Source organism: Mesoplodon densirostris, chromosome 5 (genome assembly GCF_025265405.1).
Source record: "Mesoplodon densirostris isolate mMesDen1 chromosome 5, mMesDen1 primary haplotype, whole genome shotgun sequence".
Classification (NCBI taxonomy): domain Eukaryota; kingdom Metazoa; phylum Chordata; class Mammalia; order Artiodactyla; family Ziphiidae; genus Mesoplodon; species Mesoplodon densirostris.
Window position 1 is genome coordinate 1,486,825 of NC_082665.1, and position 21,263 is coordinate 1,508,087.

A 21,263-nucleotide genomic window follows, 5' to 3' on the forward strand; every position below is an offset into this window, starting at 1 on the left:
CACCCCCAGCCCCCCAGCGCGGCCTGTGCCTCCCCAGGCCCTGGGCCCCGCAGCCTCCTCCCAGGAGAGGCTCCTCTCAGACACAGCTGTGCACCCACAGTGACAGACCGCAGCCCTAGTCGTGCACAGCAGAGCCTCACCGAGGCAGACGAGGTGGTTCCAGGGCCGCGGAGTCAGAGGACAGCGGCAGGGAGGCTCCGAGGGCGGCGCCCACAGGATCCCCGCTTCCGATGACCGATGATCGCCAGGGATGCCGGCGGGCACTTCTGGAAAGCGGCCAACGGGAGTGTAAGCTGAGCTGGGACAGCGGTGCCCAGGGCATGAGAGGGACCCCACGGCCCGGATCCAGTTCCGGAGCCGGCCGGGAAGCGCGAAGGAAGCCAGCATCCGGCAGCTACTCCGCACCTTGGGGCCCAGTGCCTGCCAGCCGGGGTCCCGCCAGGCCCCTCCTGGCCGGAGTCACGTGCAGGCGGGTGTGACCCCACAGTGTGTCAGTGGCCAAGCTGCTTCCGTGCTCCCAAGACTCTGCTTATCTCAGAGCCTGGGTTTCCTGGTTTTCATTGTGCAGACTGTGTAAATGTGGGGGGGAGGGGATGACCTGAGACTCCCCAAAAGGGATTCAACGGCCTAGTAACAGATTACCTTGCTGGCTCCAGAAAACAGGTTAAAGATTTCCTTGGCTTTAGAAATCCAGATGTGATACTAGTTTTGATATCTTTAGGACCCAGGATCTATCTTCAAGACAAAGAACTAAAAATACAAACGTGTGATGATGAATTACTCCTATTTTATAGGATTGAGAGACTTTACTTACTAAAAGTTTTAAAATAATTACTCAAGAGTTAGATTTAAGCCATTAAGAGCTTCCCTGATTTCCTCCACATCATCTGCTGTGTTTCTGTACAATCCCTAATTTGCTCATTACTTTAATATTTATAGAAAGATGTTTTGTCTTTCCTATTCTGTGATACTATTAGTATCAGTCTGACATACATTTAAGTACAAATAAATAAGACGTATCCATTTTTAAAAATCCAGTAGGAGCACAACAATGGAAAATTACTTTGGACAAGGGTTCCCGAATTCTGATTCTAAGATTTAAAGGTAATCTATGAGGATACAACCTTCACATTAAGTCTTTTTTTTTTTTTTTTTTTTTTTTTTTTTTCCAGTACGCGGGCCTCTCACTGCTGTGGCCTCTCCCGTTGCGGAGCACAGGCTCCGGACGTGCAGGCTCAGCGGCCATTGCTCACGGGCCCAGCCGCTCCGCGGCACGTGGGATCTTCCCGGACCGGAGCATGAACCCGTGTCCCCTGCATCGGCAGGCGGACTCTCAACCACTGCGCCACCAGGGAAGCCCCACATTAAGTCTTGATCCCCATAATTGTTACTTTCAAAGACTACATTCCAAGGTATAACTATACCCCCCCACCCAAATAGGTATTTATTCCCATGAAAAATGTTTTCTTTGACATCCATTTTTAAATCCCCCTCATAAGCCAGTTGCAAAATGGTCAAAAGAGAAAGGAGGGGGCTTCCCTGGTGGCGCAGTGGTTGAGAGTCCGCCTGCCGATGCAGGAGACACAGGTTCGTGCCCCGGTCCGGGAAGATCCCACGTGCCACAGAGCGGCTGGGCCCGTGAGCCATGGCCGCTGAGCCTGCGCGTCTGGAGCCTGTGCTCCGCAACAGGAGAGGCCACAACAGTGAGAGGCCCGCATACCGCAAAAAAAAAAAAAAAGAGAGAGAGAAAGGAGGGCCAGCCCAGTCAGCATTCCCGAGTGGTCACAAGTCACCCCACAGTTTCTATCCATCCTCAACGGGGACCCCAGAGGGTGAAGGTGTCAAGCGGGATGGGGCGAGGAACGAGAACGGGTGCTGGCTTTGGATCTCGACCGAGGGCCAGGCCACACCTTCTGCACCAACGGCCCCAGCAGCACAGTGACCCGTCCTTCCTTGGAAGGTTCTTCTCTGCAGATGGCTGCTCGAGGGCCAGGAGCAAGACCCACCCATGCTGTGCTTTCACACCCTGACTGCTCCCCGGCATCTCCAGAGGAAAGAGGGAAGTTGACCTCTGAGGTGTTCTAAGTTGCTTGAATAAATAAACTAGAACTATTTTTTCTTATCAAAATAAAATACTGACTCTTAAATTAAAAACAAACTAATTTTGCAAAGGATTAAAAGGCAGAACTCCCGATCAGTGGGGCAGAACTACGGGCAAGTGGACTTCCCAGGCCCACCGGCCTGCACCCCGATTCCCCAGCCTGCCCTCCACGCCAGCTGCCCCGGACCGAGGTCCTCGAGCTCCTCCTCCCCAGGGAGGCCTGCCCCTCTCCCTGGACTGCAGCCCACAGGGGCACAGGGTCCCCCCCTCCTCCACCCCACATGGTGCCAAGGCACGCAGCAAACACGGGAGAGCACTCGGTGACCAGGCTCCCACCCCTCGGAGTGCCCAGCTGCCAGAAGCACAGCCCCCCACACCCTAACGCCATCGGGAGCTAGAAGAGGCCATGCTGGTGGGGAGCAGCCCTCGGACCCCCCAGAACTGCAGCGGAAGATGTCAGCTCGTCCCCGGCTCCTCCTCGGACGACAGGCCACACACCATGAAGAGTGTCACCTCACTAAACTTCTCCAGTTAGCCTACTGTCGCAGCCCTTTTAAAACACTGACCTTTCCTAATGTCAAAATCACCTTTGCCTTTATCATTGTGAAAATCTGGTAAAAGCAGAAATAATTATATAAGTAGTTAAGCTAAACGTCAACTAGCATCGAAGCAGGGAGTTTCAAAACTGAAGCAGTGGAAGAAATCAGATTAATTCAGGGTTGACTTAAGGTAACACCAGGGGCAAAGACTAGTAGATGCCTGAGCAAGGAGAAAACGGGCAAGGATGGTAAGATTAGAAAGACACACAACTTAAAGGTATATCAGAACCTGTGCTCCATGAGGGAAGAGACTGGGTTCTTTACCCACTGCTACACCTTTGGAATCCAGATGCCTGACACATAGCAGACGCTCAAAAACTGCCTGCTGAATGGCTGCACAAATCAGTGAATGAAAAAAGCCTTAATTTATACTAAGGAAGATGAAAAGTGACATGATGATAATGATGTTAGCAGCCCCTCAGATTTAAGGAAAGTTACTATCACAGAACCCACACTGTTTTCTAATGAAGTTAGTGCCACAACAGTAATCATGAGTCAGATGCTCCATTTTTCAGTAAAACTCACTGTGAGCTCGATATTTTACTATCTGTAAACAAGGTGGTCGAGGCTGTTCTCAGGGGGGAATGAGGTGCTATGAATGCACAGGACAGAACGCTAGGTCTCAAGACGGGGCGAGGACGCAGCGTGACCAAGCTCAGACCCCAGGGAGGTGCGGAGTTTTTGCAGGGGGGCAGGGGAAGCCACGGAGGACATCTGAGAGGGTCACGTGAGCCACACAGGCACGGCCATCACCAGGCTGCCCACCAGGCTCTCAGCAGCTGGGCCAGCTCCTACCACCTCAAGAGAGGCCTGTTACATCTCAGGAATTTTGTGGACCACCAGCCAACAGCTCATCAGTAGCTTGAAATAGGTAATGATGAGAACATTTATGCCACGGAAATTGGCAAATGCTACAAATCAGGGCTTTTTACAGTCCCCCCCCGCCAAAGAAAAGTCATTTGTTAAGCATTTATCAGCACACCATTGCAGTAACGGATAGTACGTAAACTATGCCTCAAAAAAAGCACGTGGGATGAGGGGGAGAGGAGGGACTCATTCTAAAAAAGAGAAAATATTAAAATAAATAGCAAATTTAATTGTCAGTGTTAAAAGTAAAGTAAGGTATTTCCTGCAAATGAAGAATATTTAACATCAGGAAATCTATGGATGGAATTGACTATATTCACAGACAGGAGGGGAAACCATACAACCATCTCAACACATGCAGAAAAAGCAACCAATAAAATTCTACTGCTGTAAATGATAACGTTTATTTTTAATAAAACTCTCAGCAAAGTGGGACGGCGACTTGCTTAACAACGTGAAGGGCATGTACAAAGCGACTACAGTAAACATCCCCCTCAGTGAGGAAGCATGGGAGGCGTCCACAGTAAAGCCGGAGCCAGAGAAGCAACTGCTGGCCGCCACCACCGTCCCAATACCCCCCCACTCGGCCTGGCACCACGAGTTCCAGCCCATGAATAAGGGGAAGGTGCCAACATTAGAAAGGAAGAGGCATGGCTTGCACAACGCGATCCGCTCCCCAGGATGAGCTGGGGACACAATCCACATGCAGAACTCCACAGCCGGTACCCGACAATGACGAGCAAGAGGAAACGACGCCTTCTGAAGGAGGAATTTAGGCTAGGATACGAGTGGCATTTCTGGTCGCTGAGCAAAGGGCAGACCGTGCAATGACCGAGGCAACTGTCTAGCCAACAGGAAAAAATATTAGATCCTGGCCTCAAACTGTACAGAAACAGACTTCACACAGATTAATAGGCCAAATGTGGAAAACAGAATATAAAACTGCTGAAAGAAATTAAGGAGGAATGATTCCCGACATAGGAAAGGGTTCTTAGACAGGACTCAAGACCCAAGTCGTAAAGGAAAAGACTGATAAGTCTGAATATGTAAAAATTTTAAATTTCTCTCTGGAAAAAAATAAGAACATCCAAAGACCAAGGACACCTAGGAAAGCCCCTGTAGCCATGTGCGAGGTGCCCAACCCGCGCCTCTGGTCACAGCACCTCTTCCCACCGGGTCCAGGAGATTCTGATGCCCCCTTTGGAAGGACCGTGCCCCTCTGCGCCACGGGTACAGGACGCATGTCTCCAGAATGCTCCACACCTGGGCTCGAGGTGGCCGGAGTTCCCAGTAAGAAGGCAAGAGAGTGTTTCTCCCTGGGACGACGCTGAACCCTCCCTCCGAGGTAGAGTCGAGGAGAGCTCAGACGGTGGCGGCGGGAGTGGGGACAGTGGGCAGCGGCGCCGAACTCCCACGTAGCCCCCACCCAGCTTCTCCTGAGGGTCACAGCCTACGGCATCACTGAACAATGATCAAAGTCAGGACAATACCACGAGCTCCACCACCGCCATCTCACCAGTTTTCCCACTGACATCCTCTCTGCCCCAGGACCCCCTCGAAAGCCCATACTGCATTTCGCTGGCGTGTCTCCTTAGGCCCCGCCAAGCCCATCTCTCGGGACGTGGACGGCGAAGAGCCCTGGCCAGATGTTTGCGGGACACCCTCTCCCGGGGTCTGCCTGCGCTTCCTCGTGCCTACACTGTGCCCATGCCCACGTGGGGGAGAAGCTATGACTGCGACCTGTCTTATCACATCGATCTCCTGGGTGAGGTGGTGTCTGCTGGCTTTCTCCACTCTAAAGTTACTACTTTTCCCTTTTCAATAAATAAGTAACTTGGGGAAGAGATAACTTTGAGACTAGAAAAATACCCTGTTTCTCCTCAAACGTTCATTCACTAATTTAGCGCCAGTCCTGGGTCCCGCCGAAATTAACTATTGCCCTGGGGTCCGCCTCACGGTGATCGGCTATTTCCTCCTTCCTTCCCCGCTGATCAACTGGAATTCTTTGGCTCCCCGTCTCCCTGCTTACTGATTGTTCTTCATGTGTATCAGCAGAGTGATAGACGTTTACTTTATCCTACGGATTATAAGCCAACACCATCGTCACCCATGTCCTTGCTCAGAGCCACCAGCTCTGACCCTCTTGCCGCCCACGTGGCCCCGTCCTTTCTGAGCTCTTCCCTGTACCACGAGGGGGTCCAGTCGCATCTTCTTGGAGGATCCCTTCTTCTTTGCTCAAAGAAAGCACTTGGGTGTCCTCGGCGGGCTGGGTAAGGAGCTGTGCGGCCTGAGCACCAACATCTGTGTCTCTGCACCATCTGGCATATGGACAAATACTCAAAACTGCGGTGCACACTGACACCTGGCTCCAGCCCAGTGCCGGGGCTCCTCCGTCCCCTCCCCTCGACTGCAACTTCTTCCCACCACACACTCACTGTTCCATCCTTATGAACACGTCCGCACCACAACCTTACCCCCGGAGAAACAGACAGTTTCTGGGCAGTACTGTGTGCAGCCCTTTCTGTCTGTGGCTTTACAGAATCTAGAAAAGTACTGCTTTCCAACATCCAGCTGGTTCTTTTCTTCCCCACCCCACCCCTGCTGCAGCTCTGGTATTGTTTTGTCCTATGCTGAGCTTTGCTTCTGTCTGTATCCCACTCTGGGTCCCCCCAATCCTGGTTGAGGTTCATGTATTTTGTTCTGGGGTCCACGGTTCCCAGAGTCGGGCTGTACTGAGATGTCCACTCAGAGAAGCCCCACGCCCACCTCTCCAGCCACCTGTGCCCCCCTCTCCTTTCCAGCGCCCCCCACTGCCCCTGCAGGGCCCAATCCCTTTCGTCCTTGATTTTCCTTCCTGTTTTCCTTCTGCACGGAGGCGCCAATACGCATGTTTTCTCATGTGAAGGCAGCTCACTCGACACCCTCTGGCACTCAGCCCTGCTCCCTTCCTGCATGTTCTGGAAATCGCCAGAGACCCACCCCTCCGCACGGTTCGTTGTGACGTGGTCACCCAGAGTCGATCCACCTGCCCCTGACTGGACAGTTAGGTCACTTCCATCTGTGTTTTCATCTCGTTGGAGGCGCGTCCTCAGGCTGAATCCCTAGGAGGGAACTGCAGGGGGCAAAGCACTGAGCACACGGAGTTTGCAGGCTGAGTGTGGTGTTTAACATGCCTAATAGTTCTCCGTTGACTTCCTCTGATGAGTGAAAGGAAAAACCAAATGCTGGGGAAGAGTCCCTCTGTCCTACACTGAGCACAGGGGACGTCACCACAAGAAACCCTGGTCGCCTGTGCTGGACCTCAGGTCCACGGTATTTCATCCCGGAAGTAACAGGTCCACACTATTCAAGACATGCAGGGCACGTCACGGAGACAGACCTGAGAGCGTGCCCAGGGGTCCCACGAGCAGCTGTGCTGTCAGCGTCCCACACGCCGTCATTCTAAGCCCCACTCCAAGCTCCTGTCCACACAGAGATGTGCTCGCTCACGCTCAGAGCAGCACTAGTCACAGACACGGTCCAAACGCCCATCCCTGGTGAAGAGCTAAGAAAGGTGTGTGACCCCCACTCAACGGAGTCCTGGTCAGCAACTGAAAGGAACAAACAGATAGGGACAGAAGAGGATGATCAAATCGCTCGGAGGTGCCACTAGGGGGTTGCAGACAGACGGGGAACTTTAGGGGGCTCTGGGAGACAACAGTGAGTTAATGATCACTCAAGAAAGCAGGTTTGCTCAACCACAAAACCAGGTAACAGAAGCATGAGCCGTGCCTCAAAACAATAAAACAATGGTGGCACGAGACCCACATGCTGCCCAGTGAGCTCGGTATGTTAATGGCCCCAGTAAGTTAATGACCCCTAAGACATGCTCTCTGCACACATAAAAAAAACAGTAATTTACGGAAAGGTGATATTTCAGACCCTCATTGTACTGAGACCTGAAATAATTTTTCCATTGCACCACGACAGTCCTGGCTCGACCATGTCGAGACAAGAAAACCCCCCAGTGCAACCTGGAGGAGGAGCTGATGATGGAAGCACGACGTCTACTCAAGAAGGAGGAAGAGGGTGGTCTTTTCCCCCTCCCACTTTTCCTTTGATTATAAAACTGGAGCCCACTAAGTTCTCGGGTCACGGCACCCTCACGCCCACCCGCCTGGAAGACTCACCAGTGTCCTTTTCTAATAAACCACTTCTTATCTATCACTTTGCCTCTTGCTGAATTCTTTCTGCGCTGAGACATAAAGAACTGAAGCTCCTCAGAGCCCCCCCAAACACCACCCAGCGGTTTCATGACTACTGATCCATTGTACAGCATGGGCGAACCCCAAAAACATTATGTGAGGTGAAAGAAGCCTGACTCAAAAGACTGCATATTGCATGATTCCATTTACATGAAATGCCTAGAAAAGGCAACTTTAGAGAAACAGAAAGCAGATCCATGGCTGCCAGTGGCTGGAGGGGGGAATGGGAATTTACCACAAACACACACAAGGAGCATTTTGGGGTGATGGAAACATTTAAACCTGGACTGTGGTAACAGTTGCACAGCTTAGAAATTCATGAAAATCGCTGGCTTCTCTACTTACTGAGGGTGAATCTCATAGTAGCTTCTCAAGCAAGAGAAAACAAAGCTTCCCCCAGTGCCTGTCCCAGCTGTTCTTGCTGCCCACATCTTCCCGAGCACTCAAAGACGGACGCTCAGACCGCAGGGTGACCGTCCGCACCATCTGTATAGTCTCTTTCCACCACCAGTGAGGCTGGGCAGGCACCTGGGCTGGGGGGTCTCCCTGTGAAAAGCACACGCCTGCCGTGGACAGGGCCGCGGGCACGTAGCACGGCTCCCTCGCAGCAGAGCTCTGCCCCACGAATCCAAATCCAGCACACCTTTCCCGGGCTACGGCGTGGCTCCAAGTCTTGGCTAACCATAGGGAAAGCCCTCCCGTTCCTATAGCAAGGCTTCCGGTGAGAAACGCTGAAATTCATCAAGTTCGGCTCCTTCCTACCTGTGCCACGCACGCCCAGGGCAGGTCGCTCAGGAAGAATGTAAGGGGCCTGGGCTGGTTTACACAGTACCTGCTCTTCCTTTGGAAATATCATCAATACCCCCGGTTTCATTAGAGGATAAAATTAAAGAATAGAAAGCGTCACTGTGCAATGATCAAATACGTCTCTCATTCACGTGCACGTGGGTGAAAACCATCTACTACGGGACACAATAAAATACAAAGAGGAAAAAACCCCAGAGTAGGCGTCAGAAGTTGTAGATTTAAGCCTGGTCTGCATGTGGCTGACACTGGACCACGTATTCAGAAGGACCACAGCCAGCAGTCCTGACACAGAAGTGGTCATCTTATCACCTCTAAAAACCAGCTGACACTTGATGGAAAAGGTTTTTTCCATAGGATTTCATTGATGGTCAAATCTAAGTTGAACTCTGTGGCCCTAAATTCTCGCAGCTCTGACATCCTACGATTCATTCCTACAAACTCCACGTCTTCCTGGATTAGGGCTTCATCCCCCGAACCAGTTTCTACCTGCAGCAAGTGAGTCTCCACTGTGCACTGCTGGTGCGGCTACTTCCCTGGAACTGTTAATTTTAAAAATCACTACATGAGGATCTTTAAACGTTTAGATAGCTTTTTAATGAAAATGAAGTTTTAATATATTAAGGAAGAAAGGATAATCCTCTAAAGTATCCTGAGCAGGTGCCAGGATGGCGCTGAGAAAAGGGGAGCTGGGCATCGGCAGGCGACAGCGGCCCACCGGGAACTGCGAGCCGTGCCGTCTCTCGGCCTCACGCGGGTGATGAGAAGCTGCCTTACGTCCTTGAGCAAACTCCTTCCTCAAGGAGATCACTCACCCTAAGCGAGGGAACACTTGGTGCGGCAGGGAACTTGGGCTGTTGGCAACCAGAGCGAGAAAAGAAACTGGACTTGTGAGCACGGCCCGTGGGAAGAGGCGCGAACACAAAGCAACCCTGAACCGTACTCTCCAACCTGCCCAATGCATGTGTTAACGCCCTCAGTTTCTAACGCTTCCCGGGTACAAGAGGGCTGATGAAATATTACCTACTACTGCGTTACCTTTACTCATTTCTGACGAGCTCGAGACCTGCAAACCTGAAAAACCAATCCTCGCCCAATTTAATTCAACATTTAACACAGTCTCGTCCCCTAAGAGTAAGAAACCGGAGAAAGGGATCAGTCGGGCTCCCCGGGGTCTGGTGTTTTCTCACTAAGCCAGAGCCCATTACTCTACGCCCTGGCCCCGCCTGCGGGCTCACCTTGCTCCCCTCTTCCGGGAAAGCTGCGGGTCCAGAGGATACCTTGCGCCGAGGCCAGCCTCTTGTGCACCCAAAGCCGCCGCAGTGACCGGCACCACGTGCTTTTCACACAGGGCTGCTTGGAGGTTAAATATTTGTTGACATCTGACTGAATGACCCTCGAGGCACTTAGAATTTGTTTTTCGACTCCTATGTACAACAGTCCTCTAGAAATGGAGTGACCTTGGACATCACCAACTAGACCACCCCCTGCACACTCAAGGAACCTGCAGCGGACAGCCCACCAGGTCAGAGCTGGGCTGGGACGAAGGGTCCAGTGCCCCCATTTCCAGTCAACTCTTCTGTTGGCTCCCCTACCAAACAGCTGTGAAGCTACGTTCCTTCCAATTTTTAAATCCTTTGAGCCTCCGTGGTGAATTAAGTATTTTTTATTTTATTTGGCTGCTTTTCTGAAACCTTCTGGAATTATTCAAAGGATTCTCACTTTCACCAAGATGTAGTTATGAATATTAATTCTCTACAACAGGTACTGTTATTTCTTGAGACAATGCATTTCAATTACATGTCACCTAAAAGCAGTTAACAGAACAGAGCTATTTTTTTTTAACTTGAGGACTCCCTGTTTTCAACAGATTAATTTGCTATACTGCATTTTATAGTTTTAGAGCAATTTTGAATGTTTTGTAAATGTTCCTGTTCTACAAAGAAAAGCACAGAAATCTGGAGATGACACAGACATATGGGGCATAAATACATGACTGATGCACCAAGTACAATAGGAGTGGGGGGAGGGGTGCAGTATGCTCAGGCAGAAAAAACACATTTTCAGAGGCAAGCAGCCTCAGTTCAGATTCTACTACCTACATTAAAAGTAAGAAAAAATTATTCATTCATTCAACAAACAGTGGTAAGTGCCTTCTATCTGCCAGTCGTTGTTCTGGGCCCTGAGGATAAAGACAGAACAAGACCCCTGCCTTCCTGAGGCTTCCACTCTGCCAGGCAGGCTGACGAAAGGGAAGGAGTGGTGGATACAGAGGGCAGATGAACAGAACGGACAACAGGGCACCCAGTGGGCGGCGGGGGGGGTGAGGGTATGGAGGAGTGAAACCCGCCAGAAAGCCGGAGGCGAGGCCCCAAGGCTGGGGGGTGCTGCCAGAGGGGCGGCGGGAGAGGACAGCTCTGAGGTGAGGGCAGGTGCAGGGCTCTGATCCAGCCTCCAGTTAAGGCCTGGGTCTGGACAGACAGCAGAGGAGGAGGCTGTGGGGCAGGGGCTCAGGTGAGCCAGGTAAGAGGGGATGAGGATGGCTCCACGAGGCGGAGCCCTAAGATTATCATCGGGAGTGAACTAGATCAAACGGATTCCACCGTGGCTGACACGTAGGGAGAGCTTGATAAAAGTCAGCTAAATACCATCCCACTTTCCCAGGAAGTTACTGAACCTCTCCTGTCAGTTCCTGATCTGAAAAACAGGCACAATGCAACGTCTATCGTGAGGGCTGCGAGCAATGACAGACGGAAGCGAAGTCCTACCCTACAGAAGTTAAGCACACGTGTGCCAGCGTTTCACAAACAATACATGATGTGTCTGACAGACCACACATAAGTATATATCAAAATAAATACTCTGCACACCACACGCCAGGGGATAAGAATCCCCACCTCAGATCCCTCTGGTCTCAGCATCCACAGCTCAAAGAGCCCTTCTTAACCCTCCAGGCACCCCCCCCCGGGACCCCACCCGTCAGCCGACACCTCTGCTGTCTCCTCCCAGCCGCCCTGCACAGCTCCGACCAGGCCTCTGTCCTCCGCCAGGGCCTCCCATCTCACTCCGGGGCCCCTCATCCCCTCGCTGCCAGCCCTCCCTGGGCCCAGGAGAGCCCACGCAGCTGGCATCCCCATGGATGCCCCGACAGAGGCCACTCCAATAAGCGGCCTCCACGTTGGCTCAGTAGGTGGGCGCCCCGCCTGGCCGGGCCGCCCTGAGGGAAGGCTGGCTCCCCGGGGCAGAGACCTCTCCCGCCTCCCGCATCTGGCTGGGGAAGGCCCTCAGCCAAACCTGTCCACATCCACGCGGGGCAGGGGGACGTGATCAGGCAGAGCAGTGGGAACCAGCTCCCCCCAGCCCACCGCGGCTGGAGCGCAAGGGGTCGGGGGCGTCGTGCGCTGCATCCTGCTGACTCCACTAGAGAAGGCTGAGGGTTCGAAACTCGAAACCCAAAAAAAAACACCAAATAACCACAAGCAGTACACACTGACATGCAGGGAAGATGTTTTACCGTTTTACCAGGCAACTAGTAGCCAGTGCTGCTGCTCCAGTGCGGCTTAAGCCTACAGGGGCCCAAAGCAACACCACCCACCTCCCAGGAGGTGGGGGCAGCCGTCCTGGATGCAAAACTGGCATTTCCCTCCAGAGCTTTAAGACAAATGAAGCACGAATCAGGAGCCAAGCCTGCTCAGTCCTCTGAGTAGTACTAAAGTTGGTGAATTAAGGTGCCAACTTCTAGTGAAGCTGATGATACTTCTAGAGACGGGTGAGTTTTTTTTAATAAAGAAAAAGGCTATTTCCACATGCATCTTTCTGTAAGGATGCCCCAAGGCGTGTTTAGCACCAGAAGCTAATAAGAAACTAGATCCTAAGTCCTACAGCACAATTGCCAAGTTTCCTGGACTGAGCACAAAATTATATTTTATTTCATGTGCTCCTTTCAAAGGGGCAGCACGTCTCTTAGGAACACTTTCGAAGTGCATCAAGGCTCCCATGCACAGAAGTCCTGCCTTTCTCCTCCCTCCGGCCACCCCCTCTCACCGTCCCAAGGACTGTGCCCCTACAACCGTCCCTTCCCAGCGCACTAGAAATCTGTCCTCCACTGGATCATCCCTGTCAGCCCAAAACACATGACAATCACTCTCATTTAAAAATCAAAAATAAAAACTCCCTCGAGTCCACAACCCTCCGGCTTCTGTCCTGTTACCCTGTCCTCCTCCAGAGGATTCTCCACACTCGATGCTCTCCACCCCTCCCTCCGCCCAGCCCTCCCCACAGCAAGGCCACCCGCCTCTTATCAAATCCAGGACCCTCCCCCTCTTGTGGACCCCTTGCCCAAAGCCCCTAGGCTCAGTCTGCACCCTCCTGCTCTTCTGTGTGGACACCCACAGCCCAGCCTACGGTTCCAAACATCAGCAGTACACAGATGACCCCCAATTTTACATATCTGGCCCCAACCTCTTCTTGAGCCAAAGTAAGTAAGTACTATTTTAGGCCCTTTACATTAGCTCAGCTATCGACCCACCGACCCCAGGAGACCAGGTGCTGCTCTTCCTCCTAGTTTACGGGAGAGAAAACTGAAGCACGGGAGGATCAAAGCGCGCGAGCTCACACATCTGGTGCGCACGGGACAGAGACCCACCCGTGGGCCCGCCCACCTCCCCACCTCACAGCCTCGCCAGCCTGCTCCTCAGCCAACGACCTGGGGGTCGCTCTGGGCTGTTCCATCTTGCAGAGACTACTGGCAATCCCGATGGGCCGCCTGCAAAACACACCACAGTGCCTCAGTTCTAAGACCCGCGTTTTCCCACATCTTCATGACTCTGAAATCGGGCAGGAACTCTGAGTAGTCACTCAAACTCAGCCGTCCCTCTAGGAGGCATGACTGACAGGGCAACGTGACCCATCAGCAGGTCAGTCCACAAACCCTTTAAGGACCGGAAACCTCTCCTTAACACCTGCCGGTAGGATCAAGAAAGCGTCCAACCTCGCGGATCGTGTGTCCGCAGCTTGGACGCGTCCCAGAGAGCAGTGGTGCCGTCGTGAGAAATGCCACCTCGGCAAGGGACGGTGCCAGCACGGCGGACCACGCCGTGGGCCTGCTTTGGAGGCACCGAATTCTAAAGGTGAAGGCATTTTATAATCACTTTATTTCACTCACATTTTCCTTCTTCATGAAAGTGCGAGACTGGCATGATGTTAAAGTCTAGGCTTCAAGTCTAAGAGCTCTTTCAATAAAGGACACCTAAGTGAGAGGAAAGCATTGTGTCACAGGCAAACTGGCAACGTATTCCTGTTAACAGTACAGAAACTAATGCCGCAACTCACAAACGAAGCCGGATCTGATCTCCCCACCCCTGCCCTGGTGCCAGGCCTCAGCGGCTCACCGTGGGCCCCTGATGCTCCCCTCCTGCCCAGGGTCCCTGCGGCACGGACACTCAGGGCAGTTCTCCCCCTGCCACTTACCTGTGGCCTCTCTGCACCTAGCTTTACCCACATGTAAGGCAGGAGCCTAAGCGTCATGGTTGCCTTATAGACAATCATGAGATTTTAATTAATACGTGTGAAGCGCTTAAATGGCCTGGCACACCACAAGCGCCCGATCACAGCAGCTGCGTAACAGCTGGAGTGATTCTTTTCAAAGAGGAATCAGATCATGTCATTCTGTTGTCCAAAACTCCAAAGTCAACCAGGAGGGCAGGCAGGCAGGCAGGCAGCCCCCGTAAGGCTGAGATCTCCATCTAAATTCCATACCCCAGCAGGGTGCTCCCAGGAGCTGCAGCCCTCCAGCCTCTGGGCTCACTCCCTGCCACCCTCCCTCCCACCCCTAGGCCACACTGGGCTCTGGGCTATTAGCAGCCCAGGACAGGAAGCTTGGACCCTGGGCCTGAGGCTGTGACTCCAGAGTTCCCTGTGCCAGCACCCAGCCAGGTGGCACCCAGCTCCCTCAGACCTCCTGACCTGCTAGATTGATTTGCCCCTCTTGGGACTTAGGACTTTTTTTTTTAATTTTTATTTTATATTGGAGTATAGTTGAGTACAGCAAAGTGATTCATTCATACATATACATACATCTATTCTTTTTTAGATTCTTTTCCCATACAGGTTATTGCAGATTATTGAGTAGAGTTCCCTGTGCTATACAGTAGGTCCTTGTTGGTTATCTATTTTATACATAGTAGTGTGTATACATTAACCCCCAAATCCTAATTCATCCCTCCCCCCAACCTTTCCCCTTCGGCATCCATAAGTTTGTTTTCTATGTCTATGGGTCTATTTCTGATTTGGAAATAAGCTCATTTGTATCTTTTTTTTTTTTTAGATTCCACATACAAGCAATATCATGATATTTGTCTTTCTTTGACTTCACTTAGTGTGATAACCTCTAGGTCCATCCATGTTGCTGCAAATGGCATTATTTCATTCTTTTTATGGCTGAGTCGTATTCCATTGGGTATATGTACCACATCTACTGTATCCATTCATCTGTCGATAGACATTGGGGTACATGTATCTTTTCAAATTATGGTTTTCTCTGGCCAGCACTTAGGACTTTAGCTGGGGCTTATGATCCTCATCTCCCCCATAATGCAAACCCCCAGAGGGGAGGAACTACGCTTGCTGTGTTCACTCCCGTCTCCAGCACCTAGAACAGGACCTGGCACGTGGTAAATACCAATACCTGTGGGGCGACCACACGAGTGAAACAAGTCTGCCCTCGATGCAAGCAGTGTCGCTGCACTTCCCATACAAATACCAGGCCCCTCCGAGCTACTTCCCCCCACTCTCTGCCCCGTCTTCACATTTTAAATCCACCACAAAGACAAACTGAAAACCAAAGTCGTTTTTTGGCACGCTCCTAGAACACGGTACACACATACAGGAGGAGGGCAGCCGGCAGTACTAATGAGACCACCAAAACAATGTGATAATTTGGTACTAATGGCCTGGGACCAACTCAAGCACAGCAGCAAGGCCAGGTGAATACCTCGGTCCACACTCCAAACAAAGCGTAACTCCAAAGAAAGGCACTCGAGGAACAAGGACATCGTAATGACTTTAACGTACAATTTTTAAACGGAAGTCTCACTGTTTGCCTTTCCTACCTCACATATTATGAACATACTTTCTAAAAGTTGTTTTTTGTTTTGTTTTGTTTTGTTTTTAAACAGCAGCATTTCTATCGCACCAAATTGTAGGTCTGGAAATCTGTGGTTTAGAAAATTGACACAAAAAGATCAAGTTTTCCAATAAAACTGGACCTCTCTAAGCTCTTCAGTTTCATGCTAAGATTGACTTTTTTTTTTTTTTTTTTTTTTTGGCGCACCACGCAGCTTATAGGATCTTAGTTCCCGAACCAGGGATCGAACCCAGGGCCCCGGTAGTGAAAGCATCAAGTCCCAACCACTGGACCACCAGGGAATTCCCCTGACAATTTTTCTTAAACAAGTTTTTTATAGGCTGGTAAATGTATAACTTCACCTATTAATCTCCAAAATGTACTTTCTAACTACCTCCAACCTATTTAAATAAATTCTTTGGTACTAAGTACTTACATAGCTCATCAGAGCATTCAAGAGAATAAAATCCAGCACTTAAATAAAGCTTACAGCTAATGAATTTTGATGATTAATAAAAAATGATTAGTGGGTTTTGCTTGCACCCATGTATAAAAAAATATTCACTGCAGCACTGTTTCTTATAGCAAATATTAAAAACTATATTAAAACATATATATAACAGTGTATATATTTTGACTACTGCTGGGACAATACATAGTCAACTGGACACAGCAGTTACAGGGAACTGATCAGCTAGGGATGGAGTGAAACGAGGTTTTCTTATGTGTTTGTACCTTTTGAGTGTACAGTGTGCACGCTTATACTTTCAAATCTATCAATAAAAATTTCAGTGGTATACATTTTTAAATTTTACAACTGAAAGTATCAATTTTATTTTTTAAATGTAATGCTATAACAGTGTTTAATAAAACAAACTGCCAGCTTTTGAACTTTTTTGAACTCTGCCTAATTTGTTCAGCACTGTATCCCAGGAGCCAAAAACAGGGAGGGCCCAGCACAGCACGACATGGATTAAGTACTTGCCAAATGAGTTAGTTTGCTTTGTTCATTCACCAGACAAATATAAATTTAAAAAATTTTCTTATTCCAATCTAAAGGCAGTTGAAATGCTTTTAAGACACGTAAATTCACAGAGGACTAAAGGAGCCTACAAGCCAAGAAGGTTTTCGTGGAAGCTGCTATTCCCTAATTATCCTTTCTTCACCTCCCAGGACTGACCTCATGAGCACGCTGCATCTCGAGATACATGTGTCATCAATTTCTCAGAGCTGGACCAATTTTCTTTCCACCACTGCCCCCTGCAGAAAGGCCTCTTTTTTTCCCCCTTCCAACTACAGCTTCAAATTTTGTTGAACGTGTAGCTGGATATATTCAGTCCCAGGAGCCTTCAAACATCAAACAGGGCACTGCTCACAAGACAATGCTTTCCTTGCAGAGCCCGAGTGAGTCCCTGCCTTCACCTGGGCAGGGCAGGAACGCCAGACATCTCAGTGAGTCTCAGCGATACTTATGAACCCTGCTGTGGGTGACCCTGCGGAGGGGACCCTGTCCCTGGAGGGACCCTGCAAGGAGGGCAGCTAACTCTCACACCCAGGAGGAAGGGTACCAGGCAACCTTTGCATTTTCCTTCTCCCTTTCCCCTCAGGAAAACCCTCATCAAAAAGGTAAAAGAATCTCAGCCTCAAAGAAAAGATGGCAATCAAATGACACTGCCCAGGACTGCTCTTAACACAACCCACTGTTTCGGAAAATGCAGCTCTAGGTGGCACCTTTCAAAGGAATAAAACATACGGTAAACTTAAGAGAGAACAAAGAGGATTAATTAAATATTTCTAATCTCAAAACTTACTGATCATCAACTCATTAGGGCACTTAGACAGTAGAGAAGCAAGTCTGACACCAAGCCACTTTTCCTTATACTTCGAGGGCTGAAAGCTAACCACTATCAGAAAGTAACCTTATCAGAAGTAACAACCCAAACCAGCTGGCTAAAAATACGAAGTGCGAACCAAACACGGCGCTGCGGGTCTCCGACATATAAATAGGAATAAGAACACATTTTAGGTTCCCCAGCATGTCAACTGGGACTCCAACCCGTTTTAGCGTCAACAGCCCACTCTGACACCTTCCTCCAGACCCATTCACTACCCGGTAATTTTCCTACCGCAGATCTCAACACGTCAGAATTCACCTCGAGCCCCCAATCTCCCCAGACTGTTCCGGATCGCTCCAGACGCCCGGCACCCGCGGGAACTTCCCCGCCCCGGGACGCCCGCGACGAAGAGCATCCCACGCGGACACTGCGCCCTCGGGAAGGGACGCGGGGCCGTCCCTGGCGCAGCCTCACCGTGGGCGCAGCCTCACCCTGGGGGTGCACTCTCCGCAGAGTAGGGCACCCCGCGCGGACACGGTGCCCTCCCGAAGGGGACGGGGGTGGGGGGGGCCGTCCTGGGTGCCGCCTCGTGCCGGGGCGCAGCCTTCCCTCCCTAGGGCGCAGCGCATCCGGAGCAGAAGCGGCACTCCCGGGGAGAGGACAGGACTGTCCCCAGCGCAGGCTCCCCTCCCGGGGGCGCAGCCTCATCCCGAGATGCTGTGTCCCCTCCCGGGGCGCAGCCTCCCCTTCATCCCCGGACTCCCCGTACGCGCCCCGGGGCGCAGCTTCATCCCGGGGCGCAGCCTCGCTCTCCCGCGGCGCAGAGCATCCCGCGCAGATGCGCGGGGAGCAGACGCGGGGCCGTCCCGGGCGCAACCTCCCCCTCGCCAGGCGGCCCGCAGCCCCTCCGGACAGCGCTCCGGGCAGCACTGGTCCCGCTCGAGCCGCGCGCCCGGCGCGGCCTCACCACCTGCCCGGCGGCGCTTACATAAACGCGGCCACAGCGCTGCCCGGCGCTGGCCGGCGCTGCCCCGCGCTGCTGGGCGGCGTGGTCGCGCCGCGGTGTCAAAGCCTTGCCGCCCCCGCCACCCCCGCCGCCCCTGCCGCCCCGCCTCACCTCAGCCGCGGGCCGCTCCGCTCCGCGCCGCGCCGCACCGAGACTCGGACAGCGAGCCCGCGGAGCTTCGCTCGGCCGCCCGGGGCTGCGGCGCGCTGCCCGTGGCCTGGCGCGGCCCCGAGCGCGCCCCCGAGCGCAGCCCCGAGCGCGGCCCGGCCGGCCGCCGCCTCAGCCACCGCCTCAGCCTCCAGCCTCCGCCCTCGGTGTCGGCTCCGCCCTCCCCGCACCCCCCGCCGCCGGCCGCGCGCACGGCGGGGAACGACGCCGCGACGCAGCACGGGAGCGCGCGCGCACGCTGCGCCGGGCTCTTCCTGCGGGCCGCTGGAGACGGGGAGCGGAGACGGGGAGCGGGGACGGGGTGCCGGGTCGCAGAGAGCGATAGGGCCGGGGGCCGCCCACGAGCCCCCCGCCCGCCGCCTGCCGCGTGGGGCCCGCACAGTCCCCGCGCTGGAGGGCACGCCGGGAGCGGGACGCGAAGGTGCGTCCGCCTGTGCGGGGCCAGATCGGGAGGAGAGGGTGGGGTCACGCCCCCAGGCCCCGAGGGGCGCCGTGGGTGAGGCAGAAGCGAGTCCAGATGAACGGTTACGGTGGTGGTAGGTCGGTGGGTTTGGTGGTGCAAGCATTCAAAGCCTCTTCCAGCCGTGCAGTAAGCAGACTCCTCTGTCTGTATTCACTGGCTCTTCAACGGTTGCACCGAGAACGTCTACACACAGGATGATAAGCGTCTGTGGAAATGCAACATCGAAGACCAGAATAAGCAACTCGAGGCTGCAGTTCTACTCAGAACAGAAAATGGTTGGATAGGGAAATCTAGTTCTTGAATGCAGTTGGGGCGCTGGTGGTCCACCAGGCGGACTCAAGGGCGCAGATAGGGGTGACGGGCAGGCCCGGGGGTCCACCTGCTCAGGGCCGGTGTCCCCGAGACTGCTCTCCAAGGTCAAGTGTGGCTGCCGCCCTTCTCAGCTGTGGGGCCTGAGGCCGTCTCTCTGGACCGCTGCCTGTTTGCTCCAGTTTAAAATGGGGAAGAAAAGTCAAATACAGGGGAAGACCCCAGCCCAGCACTCCTTAATTGTTAGCTACTGCTGTTATTCCCAGAGTCATCGGACAGAACTGAGCACCCCTGAGAGTTCAGTGGCCTGGAGCATAAATAAACCACAGGGGAAAGTGCTGCAGCCGGCCAGTTACCTGCTTCAGGTTGCTATCTGATGGAAAGGAAAAACCTGCCTTTGGGGCTTGCCAGCTACCAGGCAAGCCCAGTGCCCTCCCTGAGAGCTAAATGCCAGTACAGGGTCCAAAGGGGGGCTTGTTGACAACACGGAAAAATCAAAGACTCCTGGGATGCCTTCTAGGGATTCATCCTATTTTTGTTAATAAACAAAACGTGCATGAGAACTTCATTTCTGTGTAACAAACCACCCCAAAACTAAGTGGCTTGAAGTAATCGTTTATTTGCTCATGATCCAGAAGGCCAGCAGCTGGGACAGCTCATCTCTGCTAACGGGGTGTGGCCCATATGAGCTGGGACTCACAGGGGCCACTCCCATGGGCTGTGGCCAGGACTGCTGCTTGTGCTGGCGTGGCTCGGTCAGCAGCAAGAGGGAAGGCACAAAGCTCGGCGCACAGGGCTCTTCCAGCCTCTGAACCGTGTTTGCTAGTGTCCTGTTGACCAAAGCAAGGCAGAGGGCCCAGCCCTGAGTCGGCGGAGAGCCCTTGGCGCAGCCCGGTGACCTGCAGGGAAGCACACGCCTGCCCTCCAGTTGGAGTGGGCTGTGTGAATCTCGGCAGCAGTGAAGAGAGCAGTGCTGCCATGACCGTGGCCTTCACGCTGCTCCAGCTGGCTGGCTGGCCTCTTGGCAGCTTTGGAGATGGCCAGGAGCCTGGGATTGCCCCTGGCTGTTGTACTCCACCTCCTCCGATGCCATCATCTCCAGGGACAGGTTTATCGTGGCGTTCTTCTCCCTGACCATTGCTCTGTGCGCCACAGGAATGGCTCACAGAGCGTGCCTCTTCAGACCGACGTGCGGGCGCTTTCCAGGCACCCAGGGCCGAGACGCGGGACGTACCAGCCAGGGAGGGTCATGGAGGTACCTGAGAGCTTAAGGTCCTCGATGCAGGATGCTGCAGCCTACTGAGGAGAGCCCATCCTTCCCCCTGTTCAGCACCAGTGTCAGACCGTGGACGCCCAGAAGGGGCCCCGGGTGTCCACAGAGGTGTTGGCAGATGTGACCACACGGTCTTCAGTGCAAAGAGCAGCGTCCAGGCCTGAGCCCCCGCCCTGCCGCCCAGACCCTGTTCTGTTGTTTACCTCTCACTCGTGCAAGCTGTGAAAATGAAATAGCCCTTCGGTGTCCAGGAAAAGATGATGCCCAAAAGCCCACCTGTAGGGATCTAGCTGGTCCCCTCTCTGCCCCAAGGATGGGGGGATAGAATCTACGTGAGTGTGTGAAACTTCACAGCCCTGGCCACACAGCACCGATCCCCCTCTCCCTTTTTCCTCCAGCTGAACCAGATGGCCTGACCACGTAGCTGTAGCCCGTGAGCAGAAGGAGGACTTACGACAGGCACTGCGTCCA

At 52.9% G+C, this 21,263-nt stretch overlaps 1 protein-coding gene across 1 annotated transcript in view; it reads right to left on the reverse strand.

Annotated features, from left to right (window-relative positions):
- Positions 1-18,800, reverse strand: part of ADARB1 (adenosine deaminase RNA specific B1) — a 114,332-nt gene extending 95,532 nt beyond the window's left edge. Inside the window, exon 1 of the mRNA XM_060100369.1 lies at positions 18,691-18,800. The gene's annotated coding sequence lies outside the window, so the exon portion shown is untranslated. The remainder of the gene's footprint in view (positions 1-18,690) is intronic.
- Between the last annotated feature and the right edge of the window lie 2,463 nt (positions 18,801-21,263).